General features: G+C 35.9%; 1 long non-coding RNA gene across 1 annotated transcript; it reads left to right on the top strand.

Moving 5' to 3' along the window:
* Nucleotides 1-306: 306 nt before the first annotated feature.
* Nucleotides 307-4,745, top strand: LOC124172440. The gene is made up of 4 exons (XR_006868170.1): nucleotides 307-569; nucleotides 1,547-1,629; nucleotides 1,737-1,813; nucleotides 4,554-4,745. It is a non-coding gene; the product is annotated as an uncharacterized LOC124172440 (long non-coding RNA).
* Nucleotides 4,746-17,530: the final 12,785 nt, after the last annotated feature.

Raw genomic sequence — 17,530 nt, 5'->3', positions numbered from 1 at the left:
GAAATTTATGCAAGATGAATATAGCTACTTGAATGTCGGCAGTGCCATCATTTCGCAATAGCTGCTTTGCTTTTCAAAGCATTAATCATAAGCGAAGGTCCTTCAAGCTCGACGAGCTTAACACAAGCAAGGCCGTTTATCAGGCCCGGGGGAAGAGGTACCAGCGTCCGCCACTCCGCCTATAGTTGGAGTAAGCTATAACTCAAATATATTTTTTCAATTTTAATGATGAAGTACATTCAGATATTCGTATTTTTATTTTTATTGATATTTTTGACATTATTACATAACGCAAAGTAATATTTTCATTCGCACGTGTGTTTATGTTTTGAATCGTTTCAACGGACATTGCGCACCGTTCCATGCCGTCCATCAGCTGTGTTGTTGTCGTCGTCATACTCGTTGTGGGCCGTGTTCTTTTTTGCTTTTAACGCAGAAAAGTTTTGTTAATTGACAATTTTCTGGAAGTGTAGTGACATTTAACGCCTCAAAATGCGCGATAAATGTGCAGTTAGGGGTTGTCAATCGAAAGATTGCAAGTTTTTTCGATTTCCGCGAACTGTTTCCAGGTGAGTGTTTTCTTCATTCAGTCATATATATAATTATTTGATATAATCTGTTAAGTTTTCAAGCCATATTAGCTAATAATGTAATTCTTTATTCAAGGAATTTTGATTTTCATTCGATAATCATTCCAATGTGTCTATTAACTTGATGGGGTTGTTGGAAATGCTGGTGGTGAACGTTGTTTATGCAACGTTTTCAAGATACCCTCGTTATTTTTCACCAATTGTCATTCATATGTGTCCGACATTCGTTCTGCAAGATTGGTGAAATGTTTCCGAGTGTAACTTGTTAACATGATCATTGCATCAGCAATTTCCACGTACCGTTTTAATTGCATGTAGCAACTGAACACAATTATTTTCTCTATAAAAGGAGGAGATGCAGAGTGATAACTTGTTAAGCCATCGGTGGAGATGCATGGAAGTATTTCCATTAATATACGCTGTAGTATAAGAACTTGTTCATGTGATTTGTGGACCTCCTGTATAGTATTAAGATTTGATTCTGTGGGCGAATGCTGAGCTTTTTTGCAATGGAGGTATTGATATCTCTGGGCCTGTGTTGCCGGTCCCAAGCCCGGAAAAAGGAGGAGGGTTTCTGTTGTTACTTAATGCCCATTTAAAAAGTGATTCTTATTTTCCATCAGTCATTCTTCTTATAGTAAATTTTGGGAGTGTAAATTGAATTTCAACTTAGAAATAACTGAACAGATGTGAAATAATCCTTACATATAGGATTAGAGTGTTTTCCACTGAAAATTTTAAAAATGAGTAGTTGCTGTTTGACAAATGTAGTTGCAGTTAATTGGTTCTTATGACACATTAGGATGGTATGAATGAAATATATAAATTTCAATTCATACCATCATTTATGAAGATATATGATGGTATGAATTGAAATTATATTGCTCATAAATGACTACTCAATAGCTGGACATTTAAATATTTTCATTATTGCCTTCAATCTTTTTCATTTTCAGCAAGCTTTTTGATGCATTCTGGCTACCTCTAGATGGCATGACAGAGATATGAGGATGATAAATCTGTTGCTGTTGAAACAAAGGTATGTTACTACAAAGGGACTGAACCATATGTATACATTAACTTTTAGATCTGAAACAATTGTCATCATTGCCACCAATTAAAATATATCCATTGTATTACTTGCAGCAAGCCGGTTGATGTATTCCAGTTACCTCTGATGTCATGCCGTATCTATGGTCTAGGAATCTACTGTTTTGCTAAAGGTAAGTAATTCAAGAGGAAATGTAATAATTTTCTAAATCCCTCCATTCCTTCCACACTTTTCTGATCGAATGTTGAGGCTCACATTTTAAAAAGTATGTATCGATTAGTTAAAGAATTCATTGATGGATTTTTAGTATCAAGTCTTGGAAGTATATTGACCAAGGCCTGAAATGAAGTCACCATGTATTTTTGCATGTATATTCTACTTCATAGAAAATTTTGTCCAGAATGATTGTTAACTATTTTATGAATGTGGATTCTCAAACTCGTTGTCATTCTCTTGTAATATTGCATGCAACTTTCATAAATTTTTGACAAGTTTGATGCTCTGAACCAAACTTATTGATGACTTCAGCTATTCTATGAATTCAAGTATTCTGCCATTACTTGTTACTTCATGAATACAGTAACATATTTATTGTTGTAAGCAGCTGAGAAATCAATTCACAACTACATTTGGTCCTCTGTTATTTTTAATTCTGTCACTCTGCCTTCAGATCTTCTGATCAAACTGTTTCATATGTTTAAATTTTTGATTCAGTTTAGTATTACAATTTCATGAAGTCCGAAGTATTTCATAAGGATATTTCCTCAAAGAGTGTGCCAACAATTTGATGAATCATTCTATCATTCAATGCTTCCTGTTTCATTTTCATTAAGTGGACACCAAATGAGTGATGCCTTTACGCTGACGCCTTTTAGGTTATGATACACTAATGACTAATATCCCTGAAAAAAATTAACTCCACCATGGTGGGTAAAGGAAGGGTAGTAGCCTTCATGGTGGGTAGTTACCCTTGCACAACCCACGCCCTACCCACCATTAAGGGTAAGGGAGGGATAGAAAAATCCTTCGTCTACCCTTCCTTGGAACTCCCTCCCTTACCATCTGTGTATCCTTCCTCTAGCCATCATTAAGGGTAAGGTAGCCACCATTAAGGGGAGAAAAATCCTTCGTTTACCCTTCCTTGGGACTTGGCATTTATAACTGAGGAAAACATATCCTGAAAGTGTCTCCTCAGCTACTTTCACCTGCTAAAGAGTATTGAGTTCTGTACAAGAACGTAAGCAGTCTTTGAAAGCAAAGATAGACTGGCTGCACAACTAATCTTTAAAACTCCCTTAAGGAAAACAGTAATATACATATTCAGTGGCGTAGCCAGCCCCTATGAAAAAATCGTATAAACCTGTTTCAAAATTTTATACATTCTTATACATTACCATGGCAATGTATAAGAATGTATAAAAATTTGAAAGAGGTTTATACAATTTTTTCATAGGGGAGGGGTAGGATCCCAGGGGATTTGGACCCTCCGCCCCCCGAAATATAAAAACAATCATTTTCCTTCATAAAAGAAAACAAAATATTGAAAAATAATGAATTTAAAAAATATGAACTTCTTTAACTATTGAAGTTTTTTCGATTATGAAAAGTGTTTGAATTAGTTGAAAACCCTTTAGTTAGTATCCTGTTTTTCAAAACTTTCCCCACCTGATTTTGGACCCCCCCCCCCAAATGAAATTCCTGGCTATACCACTGTACACAATAGTTTCTATAATTGTGTGAAAAAAAGGTCATTTAGAAGTTCTTTCATTCACATTTTTAGGATGTAACATATTTGTGTGGCTGACAATGGGACATCGCGAGAGTGATGTTCGGTACTTGAATGCCGATCTTATTTTCTGAAACTAAATAGGTAGAAAAAAGTCACAGCTTTCTTCCACATAGGCCTCGGTGCGAATCTCATCTTAAGATTTTGTTGTATAAGTTCCGTTGAGAAGCAACATCTGACAAGTACCTTGATAGCTGAGGTTGTTAAAGCACTAGTTCATTATCCTCCAATATGTAGGTTCTGGATTCAAGACCATGTAAAGGCTAATTTTTTTTCTGTCTTATAACTTTAGAAATCACTGTTACAACTCATCCCCATTCGTTTTATTTAGTTTTTATATTAGTCCTACCCTTCCTGTACCCTTTATTGAGGCTGGCCCAACCCTTCCCGTACACTCCAGGAAGGAGAGGGCCTACCCACCAATGTTCTAAAATACCCTTCGTCTACCCTTGCTGGAGGGTATACGAAGGGTACACCTATCCTTCCCTTACCCTCATTGGAGGGTACACATCACCACAATGGAGAAGTTTATTTTTATCAAGGATCTGTTAAGCATATGGTGACATAATTTATCTCAACAAAAAATATTTATACACTCAGTTTTCCTTTGAATGACAGCGATTGAATATTTCATTCTAAGAGTTAGTTGCATTCGGCCTAGTCTTTAAGGTGACAGATGAGTTATCTTCAGCTCCTTTGTATTAACTCCTGAATTTGTGTTAGCAATAAACATTCATATTTACAGTATCTCCTGATGTTTTTTAATTTTTACCAAATCACCTGCTTTTTAAATTTTTACTACAAATGTATTAGGAACAACCTATAAATTTCATGACAACCTTAAATTGATTTTTCGGTATTCCTACAAAATCATTCCAAAAAGGTGGGAGTAGGGCTCCCAAGACATCACGTTAGGTCCTAATGATGAAGTGAGGCCCAATTAAATTGTTCCAAAACCAAAAACATATAGGTATAGGGATAGTGTAAAGGCATTACTAAGTTGGTGACCAATGTGTTATTTTAGAAAAAGTTTGGTTCTCCCTTCTCCTAGGATTTTAATATACTTCTACCTTAGAGAGAATGGTGGTGATTGCCATGTCTCATTCGTGTCCTTCATTTCTTTCAGGTTATTTGGTTGAATTAGCAATCAGGGATCATCATTGTGGAAAAAGTGAAGAACAGCTATAATTTCTGGCAAGACTAAAGAGGAAAATTGATATTTTTCATATTTTTGTACTTTTTTCATTATTTATCATGAATTGTGTTACTGTGTAGCTGCACATTATTGAGTTAATTAAATTTTTGTGTTGACAATATTGTATTATTTGAATTTTTTAAAGCAGCGCATGCTATTTTCAACTTTGCCTATAATTGCCTTTAGAGTTATTCCATTGCTTTAGGGGTATTTTTATCGATAATATGATTTATCATCATCTTTTGTAATGATTGATGAATGAATGCTCATTAAATTCTCAAGTTCTCAGTAAAGTGACAAATAATTCTGAACAAGCTGCTTTAGCTGCTTAATAATGATGAAGTGGTTTTGCTATGGATATTTTGGCCTATAAGAATTCAAATTGCCTCCAGTTTATTTAATTGTTGGTAATTTGAATTGTTATAGGCTTAAATATCCATGCAAAATATTAAATCGAAAACTTAAACAGAATTGGGAAGAAGCCCGGTTTGAATTTCCCGGTGACAACTAACGCCATCTATCCTTGGAGTAGGTACTAGATCGGCCAGGCCATAAATATATTACACAGTTGGCACCTCTTGACACAAGCTTCATATTTTCATGTTGCGGAGTGACGGGTAAGTCACTTTGGTGATCAAGAAAGTCCTTATCGAGAGCTTAATTCCGATCTTACCTGGTTGATGTGGATCATTCAGTGTCCATTTTTGAGTGAAATGCCTTCGTTTCTGGATATTTTTTCTTGAAAACCGTCATATTAAATATCTGAAAATTCAATGGAAAATGCGAAAAAACGCCTTTCCAGGTGATCGAACTTGTCTACCTCGACATTGAAATATATTTTCGAAGGAGGGATTCATGGCGAAAAATTTCAGTCCTATAAAATACGGATCCAAATATGGACCTAAACCATTTCCTAGGGATTCCGAAGACAATACATTGGTATATTTTATGTATATTAATCGGTGCAAAATACTACTTTTCCGGTATTATTAAAATACGAAAGCAATGAAAAAAAAGGTTGCAAAAATGCCGTAAAATTCAATATTTATGTGTGCGAAGTATACTTTGAAAGCATAGACATTGATGTTTTTACGATAACAATATACTTGGAAACGCAAAAAAACACGAGCGCTATGAGTTGTTGTCATTGAATACATTTATTATACGCAACCATAAGATTCTCGGTACGTAGTGAAGATAATCTTGTCGCATTTCGAATCGGACCCAAAAATACGATTTAAGCAACAAGGAAAGTAATATAATTTTTAAACTCATTCGAGTGAATATTTGGGTGTTCCGTTTCTATTAACTGACTTGCGACTATTTCTTAAACCATTTATGCATTTTTATTGCATATATTAAAGAATAAAGGACGATTTCTTGGCAAAAAGAAGAGTGAAGAGGGACTTTTCCACCAGACACTTGGGTCTGGAGGTCACGCCAGTCCCTCTTTATGTCAATGAAGCCCTCTGTCCCGGGAGGAGGAAAGTCCTGAATGCGGCGAAAGCAGCGAAGCAGAACAAGCATTATAAGTATTTGTGGATACGCGGAGGTAAAATCCTTATGAGAAAAGCTGAGAACGAACCCGTATATGTCTTGACTTGTCTTGAAGACGTTAATAATTTGTGACTTATGAATTCTCTCTCTCTTAGTAATCATATGTTACTTGATAATGCTATTTCCATCGTTCATCAAAATATTCGCAGTTTAAGATGTAACTTTGATCTGTTTGTTGCGTATCTACATAGTTTACCGTGTATGCCAGATGTAATAATAGTCACTGAAATATGGGTACACGAACTGAACCTGTATGAGTTAAGAGATTATAAATATTTTGCTCGCTGTTGTGACAGTAGACGAGCGAGAGGTGTGATAGTGTACGTTGAAAATAATATTGAATGCTATTCAATGCTAAATAATACTGTTACTGCTGATTGTGTACTATTAAATTTAAAAATAGAATATATTGAACTTCACTTACTTAGTATTTATAGGGACCAAAATTTTCCAGTCATGCAATTTTTGTCTGAATTTGAGCCCATCCTTCATAGTTTAAAAAGTAATATAGTTGTTGTTGGTGATCTCAATGTTAACATCTTGCTATCCACAAATGATTCTGATCAGTATTTAAATGTTATGAGTTCATTAGGATTAACTTGCATGGTTAATGTTCCAACGAGAGTAACCACAAAAACGGCAACTTGTATAGACCATTTGTTCACTAGGATATTTAACTCCTACAAGTATGATCTTCAAGCTAATGTGCTGCATGAAGGCATTACAGATCATTCTATGATACTTTTCCGGCTTTGCATTAAGGATATTGTAGGCAGTCAAAGGATGAATTCAGATCATCCAAGGGTACCTACCCCCTTAAAAGTTATAATTGACTATGATCGTTTCCAAAATGAAGTCGCCGAAACGGATTGGAGTCCTGTTTTAAATGAGACTGATGCGTCAAAGGCATTCTCCACCTTTCATGAAATACTTTCAAACAAACTGTCCCTTTCTAAAACCACAATCGTTAATAATAATTCTGGAAATAATCTTAAACCATGGGTGACGAAGAGATTAGTGAAAAAAATTGAAAGGAAAAAATATCTGTTGAAGAAACTTAGACGGCATCCATGCAATGACAGTCTAAGGAAGGAATTTGTTAAATATAGGAATGAATTAAGAAATGAACTAAGAGCAGCTTCTAGCAATTATTACTTACATAAATTTCAACAAGTTACCGGTAATCCTAAAGCTCAGTGGAATATATTCAAAGAGCTAACTGGTCAGTCACCACGAGGTTCACAACCAATTTCTTTGGATATACAAGGTGGAATTATTACTGACCCAATTCTACTAGCTCGTTTATTTAGTGACTTTTTCATTGGTGCATCAGAAAATAACCAACATAGTTATTCCAAAGGTATAAATAATATAGTTAATGAATACTCTGGATTTTCTTGCGTTCATTCCATGTATTTTGAGCCGATACTTCCAGATGAGGTAATTAAGCTAGTGAAATCCCTTCCCTCGAATAAATCAGCTGGCTTTGATGAAATCACAAGCAAACTTTTAAATTAAATCATTGTTGAGTTAGCGCCTATTCTGGCGTACATTTTAAATTTAATTATTACAACTGGTGTCTTTCCCGAAGTTCTAAAAAAAGCTGTAATCAAACCCCTTTATAAAAAGGGAGACAGGTTATTAATCCAGAATTATAGGCCTATTTCACTGCTGTCAATATTTTCTAAAATACCAGAAAAGCTTGTTAAAAACAGGTTGCTCAAATTTCTAGAAAAACACCACTTCCTCAGTAAAAACCAATTTGGTTTTTTATGTGGAAAGGGAACGGAGGATGCTTTAGAGAAATACTTAACTCATATTTATGAATCTATCAATAAAAACAAACGTACTGCCAGTCTGTTCATTGACATTACCAAAGCTTTTGATACAATCGACCATGGCATTTTAATGCATAAGCTTCATAGAGCTGGTATTCGAGGAACTCCACTAAAATGGTTCAAGAGCTATCTTTGTACACGAATGCAGTGTGTAAAAATTGGTAATGTATATAGTGATTATAAAGTGATAACAAGTGGGGTTCCCCAAGGATCTGTCTTGGGACCTATTCTTTTCCTAATTTATATTAATGACTTATGTAATCTTGAAGTTAAAGGGCACATCACTGCCTTTGCTGATGATATTGCCTTAAAGCCCGTATGACACTTCCCAATTTATTGGCCAATCCATTGGATATTGGATTGTGGACCCACTGACACACACCAATTTCTAGCCCAATCTCCGTTTCACAATATTGGGCACAATTTCTTGGCCAATGTAGATTTTAGAACGGGTTCTATTTTCTCGAGGCCAATCTCCAATCAGAACTCAGTCTTGTCGAATCCTAGTGGCCAAATCTAGAAGCTCTTTGCAAAACATCTCACCTCGGAATTTTAATATCATATATAAAAACTTAAGAAGCATAGCAATCCATGGAATAGCTCAAATAATTAATATGTACCTTGAGAGAACATAAATTCACAAACATCAACTGTCTAAAGTGGGTAATTCGGAAAAAATTACATTTCGGATATTTAATGAATAAAAACGTCGTGATTCTCCTCCATTGCGTCTATATTTTGCTTAAATTACAATTATTAACCCTCATATGGATTTACAAATTTAGTTACGTCGTTGGATTCTCGGCGCCGCAGCGGCGCCGCGTCATTTTTTGTTATTATCTTTCAAAGTCAGCGTGAATTTACAAGTTTTCTGATTGATAATGGTAAATACATCTATTAGCTTTATTTCTCACCGTGTTTTGCTAGATTTGACCCATTATTGTGGAAGTTATAACAAAAAATCTTGAACGCTGCATTCTTTTCCATTTGTTGCCGTATTGCTCTCTATTTCTGTTCCCTTTGTCTGTTATTTTCGAATGAAAGTTTTAATTTCGTGTGTAATGGTTGTTTGAAATATTTTATCTGATATGCTTTGCTGAACAAACTCCGCTTTTTAATGTTTATATTGTTTATATTTTTATGTATCTAAATACTAAAAATGAGGACCGAATAAAATTCGTTTATGCCCATATGACATAATTTTCCTTCCCTGTGTCCACCCATATGTTTTGTCTTTGCAGTGTATACAGAAGGATAAGTTATTAAACGTTAATAAAGAAACAGCTGTAGGTGAAGTGAGAAGAAACGAGTGTTACTTTCGTGATTTTTACAGGATTCTGGCGATAAAGGCAAATCTCGCGATTACTGTGGGACCTTATAACCTGCAGTTAAAAAAATAAAGCCCTATGTGTTTTGAAATATAACGAATGGGGGATAATTAGCGATGTGTCCAACAACCCAACGCCGCTTCGGAGGTGGAGCTAGAAGAGCCGTTATTTTTTTCCGACCGCGGAGTCCCATTCCCTCACTGAGGACGTTTCCTTAGACATGAACGAGTAAATGTGATGCGTGGGAGTGCACCAGCTGAGGTTTTACTCCTGGATTGGTGGGAAATCCAAACTTCTTAGAAGTATGGGTTATAGGTGGTAGGGAAGAAGGAACAGGCGCCTATTTTCTTTCGTCCAGCTCTGCGTGAGGGACGGATGGAAGAATGTTCCGAGGTGACAAAAATACCCTCAAGTTGGGAGGACTTCCCTCATCTTTTCTTTCCGTAGAGTTTCACTGACCCAAACATTGAGACTATCCATACCTTCCCACTAAGCTTCCTTATTCGTCATTCACCGCCTTCTTCCCCCATCCCACAAAACCTGATTGAACTTCTCTCCACCCTAATGACCCACCCGAGCTGGACCTTCTTGGAATGAAAGAAGGGCCACTGCGTGGCGTTTTGACAAGGCTTTTGTCCCCTGTCCCTCATGCAGCGATGGAAGGATAAAGAAAAAGAAGGCTATTGTATCTAATTGTCTCCTTGCACTCCCAACCTTTTTCGCGATAAGGGTTTTCTACTCTTACCTGGCCTAACGATCTGGGTATTCCCTGATCCTTGGCAGTCGACACACTACCACCCCTTCTCCTCTAAACAACTTACCTGGCATTCCTTCTTCTTACTCCTCCTCACTCACCCCTTCACTTTAGTAAAACCCCCTATGAATAAAATATCTGTGCATTCGAGTACAAAAAGAAACGAGAATTATATTCAAATTTTCACTTCAAGGAAATTGTCTATTCTCCTATTCATCATGAAACGATTTTTACCATGTAAATACTGAACTAATGGTCAGGAAAAATAAATTATTTTCTATCACACAATTAGTTGGGTAGTTATCTTGATTTCACCCCAATGGTAAACTGTCATACCATCGATAATTATATAAACGCAAGCAATTTTGTATAGACCACCGTAGCCGCAAAGGAATATTTTCGAATGAGAGGTACAAGACATATAACAGTAGCCGTGCGATGTGTTCTTCACGGTAGTGATAAAGCTAGTGATAAATGGTTTTAGATAAATTCAAGAGCAGTGTCTTTTCTGACGAAGTTAACCATATCTTGCGGACGCCAACGTACTACGGAAGATCAGATCATATAAATAAAATAAGAGAGATAGATTGCAGAACAGACAGATTCCGAATGTCATTTTTTCCACGATCGATAAGAGATTATAACGGCAGCGATAGAACTCGTAAATAGATTGCATGACTTGTAGTGTAGCTTAGTAACCTATATAAAACTTAATGCATGTTTCTGAATTTCTATTCTATTTCTAACAGCATATAGTAGTATAGTTTGTTATTATACGGGACGTTCTTTGGACGGTGTAGTGTGCATGTGGGAGTCCAAATGCATGCTGGTGATTGATCACCCCCTGCCAAACACCCTAGAGGTGGCTCGCAGGGTATTATGTAGATGTAGATGTAGATGTAGTCGGTGAAACCTCTGAATATCCTGGCAAGTACAGTTGCTCATTCAACGAGAAATATTCACACAACGGTGAGAAAACATTATTCTACGATTTCGGATAATGCATTGTGTTAAAAATATTTTAGAATTGCTGATTGGTGTAATTCTAAACAGAGTAACACTGGGATTTACTCAAAGGTGACTAACACCACTGCAGGTATGTGGACACGGAGCGGAGAAGGTGCCCAAGCAAAACTAAGACGGAAGCCATGGAAAAAACAAGCTAACTTAGCCATGGGTTTCTATGAATAATTCTTGCAAAACGATGAAGTTTTGTCAATGAATATTATGACGAGGCAAGCATAACGATTCTTAGCTAAAAGAAAAAGCACAATTGGTATTGTAATATTTTCCTTTTGTTAAACAATTTCACTTGTTTGATAAGTTATAAATAATTAATAATAGGATTATAAATAGATTATAGCATTTCATGCAAAACATAATTGCTTTGACATTAGCGTTCAGAGTGCAGTCCCTGACGTAGCGACGAGGAAATAATCGGCCCTAGGAAAACTAAGTCGGAGGCCCAGGAAAAAACAACTTTAGCCATGAGTTTGTACGAATAGTTCTTGTAAAAATATGAAGTTTTGTGAATGAACATTATACCGAGGCAAACATTATAATTCTTAGCGAAAATAGAAAGCAAAATTAGTATAGTTATATTTTCCTTTTGTTTAACAATTAAATTTTGTTTATAAAGTTGAGAAAATTAAATAATATGATTATAAATAGATTATAGCATTTCATACGAAACATAATTGCTCTTACATTAACATTGAGAGTGCTGTCCCCGACGTAGCGACGAGGAAATACTGAGCGCCGCAGCGGCGCCGAAAATCCAACGACGTAACTTTTTTCATTAGAGGCCAATAAAATGTAAACTATCAACACTATGCAAACAAAATTTTGTACGTAGACGAAGAAAGCAAAAAAAATAGACTACTGAAAATTTCAAAATGATCCATGGGAATGGAAAATTTTTACACCACTTTTAAAACCACGAGCGCCGCTAAGGCGCAGCAAATCCATATGAGGGTTAAACTATTTTTCATGATTTGAGCGCTAAAGTTTTGGGTGAAAGTCCCAATTGATGACACAATCTCTGTTTATTCGATGGACATATTCCAGCCAAAACGAGCCGCTACGTTATCTTGGCTCACCTATGAGATCACAATATTTCCTATCTCTCATCATTCAAGGAACTCACCCGAATGAAATTTCGAGCAATTCGAAAATATCTTTGCAGTCCCTCGAAATAGTTATTAAATTTACAATTATTATGCCACCTCCCATTCTGTAGCTCATTGGCAATCAATCTGCGTCTTGAGATGCTCTTTTGTCATTTTGTGTTATGTGGCGTTCTCTAGTGGGGTATTAGAGCACCATAACGGCCAATATTGGTGTAAATATTGGTACGTGTCATACGATGCCCTAAGCCCAATATTTTAACCAATATTGCGCGCCGATATATTGGCCAATAAATTGGCAAGTGTCATACGGGCTTAAGTTACGATAGTGAAAATTGGGACATTGTAAAAAACAATATGCAAATTGATTTGGTTAATCTTAGGAATTGGTTAGAAGCAAATAATTTAAAAATGAATGTAAATAAAACTAAATACATTTGCTACAATATTTGTAACAGGTATATAATTGACTGGGATTTGTACTACCACTCAAAGGATTGTCACATGTATGAGTGTTCGGATTGTTTGCCCTTACAGCGCGTGTCTAGTTTCAAGTACCTGGGAATAATCCTGGATGAGTGTTTAAAATGGCGTCAACATATTGAAAATGTTGCAAATAGTATGAGGCAAACTATATCAAATTTTTATTTCATCCGTAACAAATGCCCAACATATTTTTTGAAACTCATTTATAACGCCCTAGTAAATACCAGGCTAAACTACGGTGTGTTTAGTTGGGGTGCAGCTTATAAAAATTCTATAAGATCCATTGTTGTATTGCAAAAAAGGCTTATTAGAGTAATTTTAAAAAAGAGCCGTTTTGAAAGTTCCTTTCCTTTATTTTATAGTATAGGCTTGCTTCCCTTGAGACATCTTTTCATTTACAAGGCTTTACGTCGTTTTTTCATGAGAAGTGGAAATACAGTTAAGGGGTTATTATTATACAACCATCCTTCCTTCACCCTACGAAGATCATGTATTGCTTTACCTAGGACTAACCTTACGTTGTATAAACGTTGTTTCTTGTTTATAGGGCCAAAAGTGTACAACTTATTACCCGTATCATGTCTGAAAACAAAAAATAATAATGTAATTATGAAAAATATTCAGTCTTGGCTGTTTAAAATGCAAAGTGTGGAGGATTTTTTTCTATGATGTAATTCCTTGTAATTTTTATGTACGTACTTGTTGTAATTCAAATGTTGTGCTTGCTTCAATTCAAATGTTGTTCTTGCTTCAATTCAAATGTTGTGCTTGCTTCAATTCAAATGTTGTGCTTACTTCAATTCAAATGTTTATATATCAGCATGACCCTATTGCCCCGTTCACATTACCATCTTTCTTAACCAGAGTAAGATGACGTCAGAACCAACGCGCGTTCACACTTACCATGGTTAGACCCTGGCGACATCTGATGAGTGGTAAAGTAATTCCAAGTGAAAAATGAATTGACAAGAGCGAATAACTTGTTGGGAGGAAATAGAGAATGTGCAGGGAAAGGTTCTTGTGTTAATTGCAATGATTTAAACATATGTGCATATTATGAGCTGCTTATAAATTAAAAATTGCATTCCAGCGTCGACAATCATTGTTCCTTGCTACGTAGAAGGTAATTCAAATGTGTTCGTCCAACTAATCATTTCATCCATAGTGTGGCTTTCATTCTTCTACTGCTCTATTTAATACGAATAAAAGCGAATATTAGTGATAATTAGGTTGATATAAACAACATATACTACTACTCGCCCTTGATTCGGATGTTTTGACAAATCATTGATGTAGGTGAAGAAAATCGAGGACCTAATCTTGAGACTTGAGCCTCAATTTGAGACACTTGTGATTTGGGATGGAGATACACTTTTCGATGCATTAAATTCTTAGCTATTATTGTTTTCTGATTTTGACAAAGGACATGATCCAATCTGATGCTATACCGTAAATTAAAACTCTTTTACCTCTTCTTCAAATGTGGACGAATAACTTGCAGAAATGTGACGATTGTTGAAATTTAACTTATGAAATAAGAGAGAGAACGTGGTATTTTTTGCGATATGTAGTATCACCCGACGTTTCTAAATTTATTTTCTATCGTTACATCTGACTAGCCGTTATGCCCCGTTCACATTACCATCTTTCTTAACCAGCGTAAGATGACGTCAGAACGAACGCGCGTTCACACTCAACCATGGTTAGACCCTGGCGACATCTGATGAGTGGTAGAGTAATTCCAAGTGAAAAATGAATTGACAAGAGCGAATAACTTGTTGGAAGGAAATATATAATGTGCAGGGAAAGGTTCTTGTGTTAATTGCAATGATATTGATGAAGAATTTAAACATATGTGCATATTATGAGCTGCTTATGAATTAAAAATTGCATTCCAGCGTCGACAATCATTGTTCCTTGCTACGTAGAAGGCAATTCAAATGTGTTCGTCCAACTAATCATTTCATCCATAGTGTGGCATGCATTCTTCTACTGCTCTATTTAATACGAATGAAAGCGAATATTACTGATAATTAGGTTGATATCAACAACATATACTACTACTTGCCCTTGATTCGGATGTGTCGACAAATCATTGATGTAGGTGAAGAAAATCGAGGACCTAATCTTGAGACTTGAGCCTCAATTTGAGACACTTGTGATTTGGGATGGAGATACACTTTTCGCTGCATCACATTCTTAGCTATTATTGTTTTCTGACTTTGACAAAGGACATGATCCAATCTGATGCTATACCGTAAATTAAAACTCATTTACCTCTCCTTCAAATGTGGACGAATAACTTGCAGAAATGTGACGATTGTTGAAATTTAACTTATGAAATAAGAGAGAGAACGTGGTAATTTTTGCGATATGTGGTATCACCCGACGTTTCTAAATTTATTTTCTATCGTTACATCTGACTAGCCGTTAGCCTGATACTTTATATTGATATGGGAAGAACTTTTGTTCAAGGATGAACATAAGTGATCTTTTTCAAACTGGGACAAAGAACTCTTACCAAAACATTAAAATCATTGTGACCTTCGGATTTCTAGTATGGTAGTTTCGCACATTTTACTTAATTCTAGCAAAATATTAATATAGATTATTCAATCTGTCCGTAACAATAAAATACGAGCTAATAGCTAATTCACTACGAACTATCAAGTATATCGCGTAACTTAAATCAGGTTTAAAATCTCATTCTATACAACACATTACGGAATGAATCAATAGCACTTTCCTTTGAATTAATTCTGACGAATATAATTCAACAATAACGGCCGTCTCCTCTTCGAAACTTTATTTCCCGTTTTCTTTCCTCCTATCCCACTTCGTTGCTGCTTCGCCTTCTTCTTTTTCTAACCAGCTTTTAACCAACTTGCGTTCACACCCGCATGAACCACCGCCAACCATGGTCGGAAAACGGTGGTCAGAATCCCAACCACGGTTAACGGGAACTTGCGTTCACACCTCGTTTTGTAACCATGGTCGGGGCTAACCGGCGTAAAAAGGACGTAGTGTGAACGGGGCATATGCAAATTATGGTAGCCAAAAAACAGGTTGTCCTTAATGGCTACCTAAAGTTACTCCGTTTTCGGTAATTAATTCTATTCTGTACTTTTATTTTGTGGAGTAATAAACAATTATTATTATTATTTTCCTTTTCTCGGCCAAACGTATCAGACTGAACCTGGCCATGGTATGTTGGCGCGTAGAACACTGTTCCAAAACAAATGATGACGTCTATAAATCGCATGGATTTGTTCACAAATATTTGCAAACGTATGGAAAGCAGTAACACATGAATCGTCGCCGTATACAGCAGTTACAATACGAATTATGACGTCTGGAAATCCTATTGAATCGTTCAACAAGAATTGCAAACATATGGAAAGCCGTTACTCATGAATCTTCAGTAGGTACACAACGGTTACAATACGAATGATGACGTCCTAAATCCTGTCGTCTCGTTCAAAAGGATTTCCAAATGAATCATCTCCGTACACAGCAGTTACAATACGAATGATGACGTCTGGAAATCCTGCCGAATCGTTCAAAAGAAGTTCCAAATGTGCAGAAAGCTGTTCCACACGAACACACTGTGTACAAAGGAGTTCGAAAGGGGATCACAAATGACTTACAAACGTCTTCATATTTCTAATTTTTGGTACAAATGAGTGGAAATGAGTTTCACAGCAGTTCCAATGCAGATTTTGGTGTTCCAAAGCAATTTCAAAAGGGTTCCAAAGCTGTTTCAAAGCAAAAATTTTTCCCTGAGTGGGTAGGTAATCGAAGGTTATTTCTGAATATAAGCAGTGAATATGGGTAAATAAAATATTCTTTTTTGATCATTTCATGTAAAATCACCCAGGAAACTTTCAAAACGACACCCACCAACTCTGATTAAAAAAAAATTTTGGTCTTTTGCTACTATCACCTACTTAATTACTCATGTAAATATTTCCTCTCTCACTGTCATAGCTTACAAGATACGAGGGGTCGAAGTTTGAGATGTTTGCAGGAACAGCTTAAATTCCATTGTCTCTGAAAAGTTATCTTGCTGGTGGATCGTGTATTCACTCACATGAAGCTCTTTAAAGAGCATGAATTCATTACCCTCTTTCTGCTCCTAGAAGTTGCTGTCAATGTTAAGAATTGCACCATTCCCTTATGGGTGCTTGATGATTTAACTGATTCCTTGATTTTTGAAGGTTGTGTACACATCCATATCATGAACTTTGTGGAGTAATTCTTTTGGCAATTTTTGGTCATCCTTTTCAGAGGATAACCTTTCATTGAGAGCTATTTTAACTCTGCTTTTAAATTTACTGCATGTGTCTCTACTTTCCTTTTGGCGTAGGTTGATCTTCTGTGAGATGAAATACCATGCAATTTTAAAGGTTTAATTTGTGAAACACCAGTTCAGGTGGACTCATTTCACTCTTTAAGAGTAAGTTTAATGATTGAAGTGTATTATTTGAGTAATTTTATCTAAATTAGTATTGTCATTTATCTTTTATTGTGCAGTAAGAGTCCTATGTATGGTTATACCATTTTTCTATGAACTAAGCACCTAAAAATAGGTGGATTCCAGGAAAAGAGCATCATTTCAGTGTGTGCAAGCCATTGGGATCTTTTCCCTCAGCTGCCGCAAGTTAAGTATTATTCTTAACAAATAATATGAACTAGAGCCACATTCACCTTTACTCTGCCTTTTGGTGGTAGTTCTGAAAATATGAAGTAATGTTTTTCATCTAAAAAATCTGTTAAGTAACAAAATTTGACATTATTTTGGCTATAGTAGCAATGCATG

The sequence above is a fragment of the Ischnura elegans genome (genome assembly GCF_921293095.1).
Source record: "Ischnura elegans chromosome 13 unlocalized genomic scaffold, ioIscEleg1.1 SUPER_13_unloc_1, whole genome shotgun sequence".
NCBI classification, from domain to species: domain Eukaryota; kingdom Metazoa; phylum Arthropoda; class Insecta; order Odonata; family Coenagrionidae; genus Ischnura; species Ischnura elegans.
The sequence above is the reverse complement of the archived record's forward strand: the minus strand, read 5'-3'. Positions and strand labels throughout refer to the sequence as shown.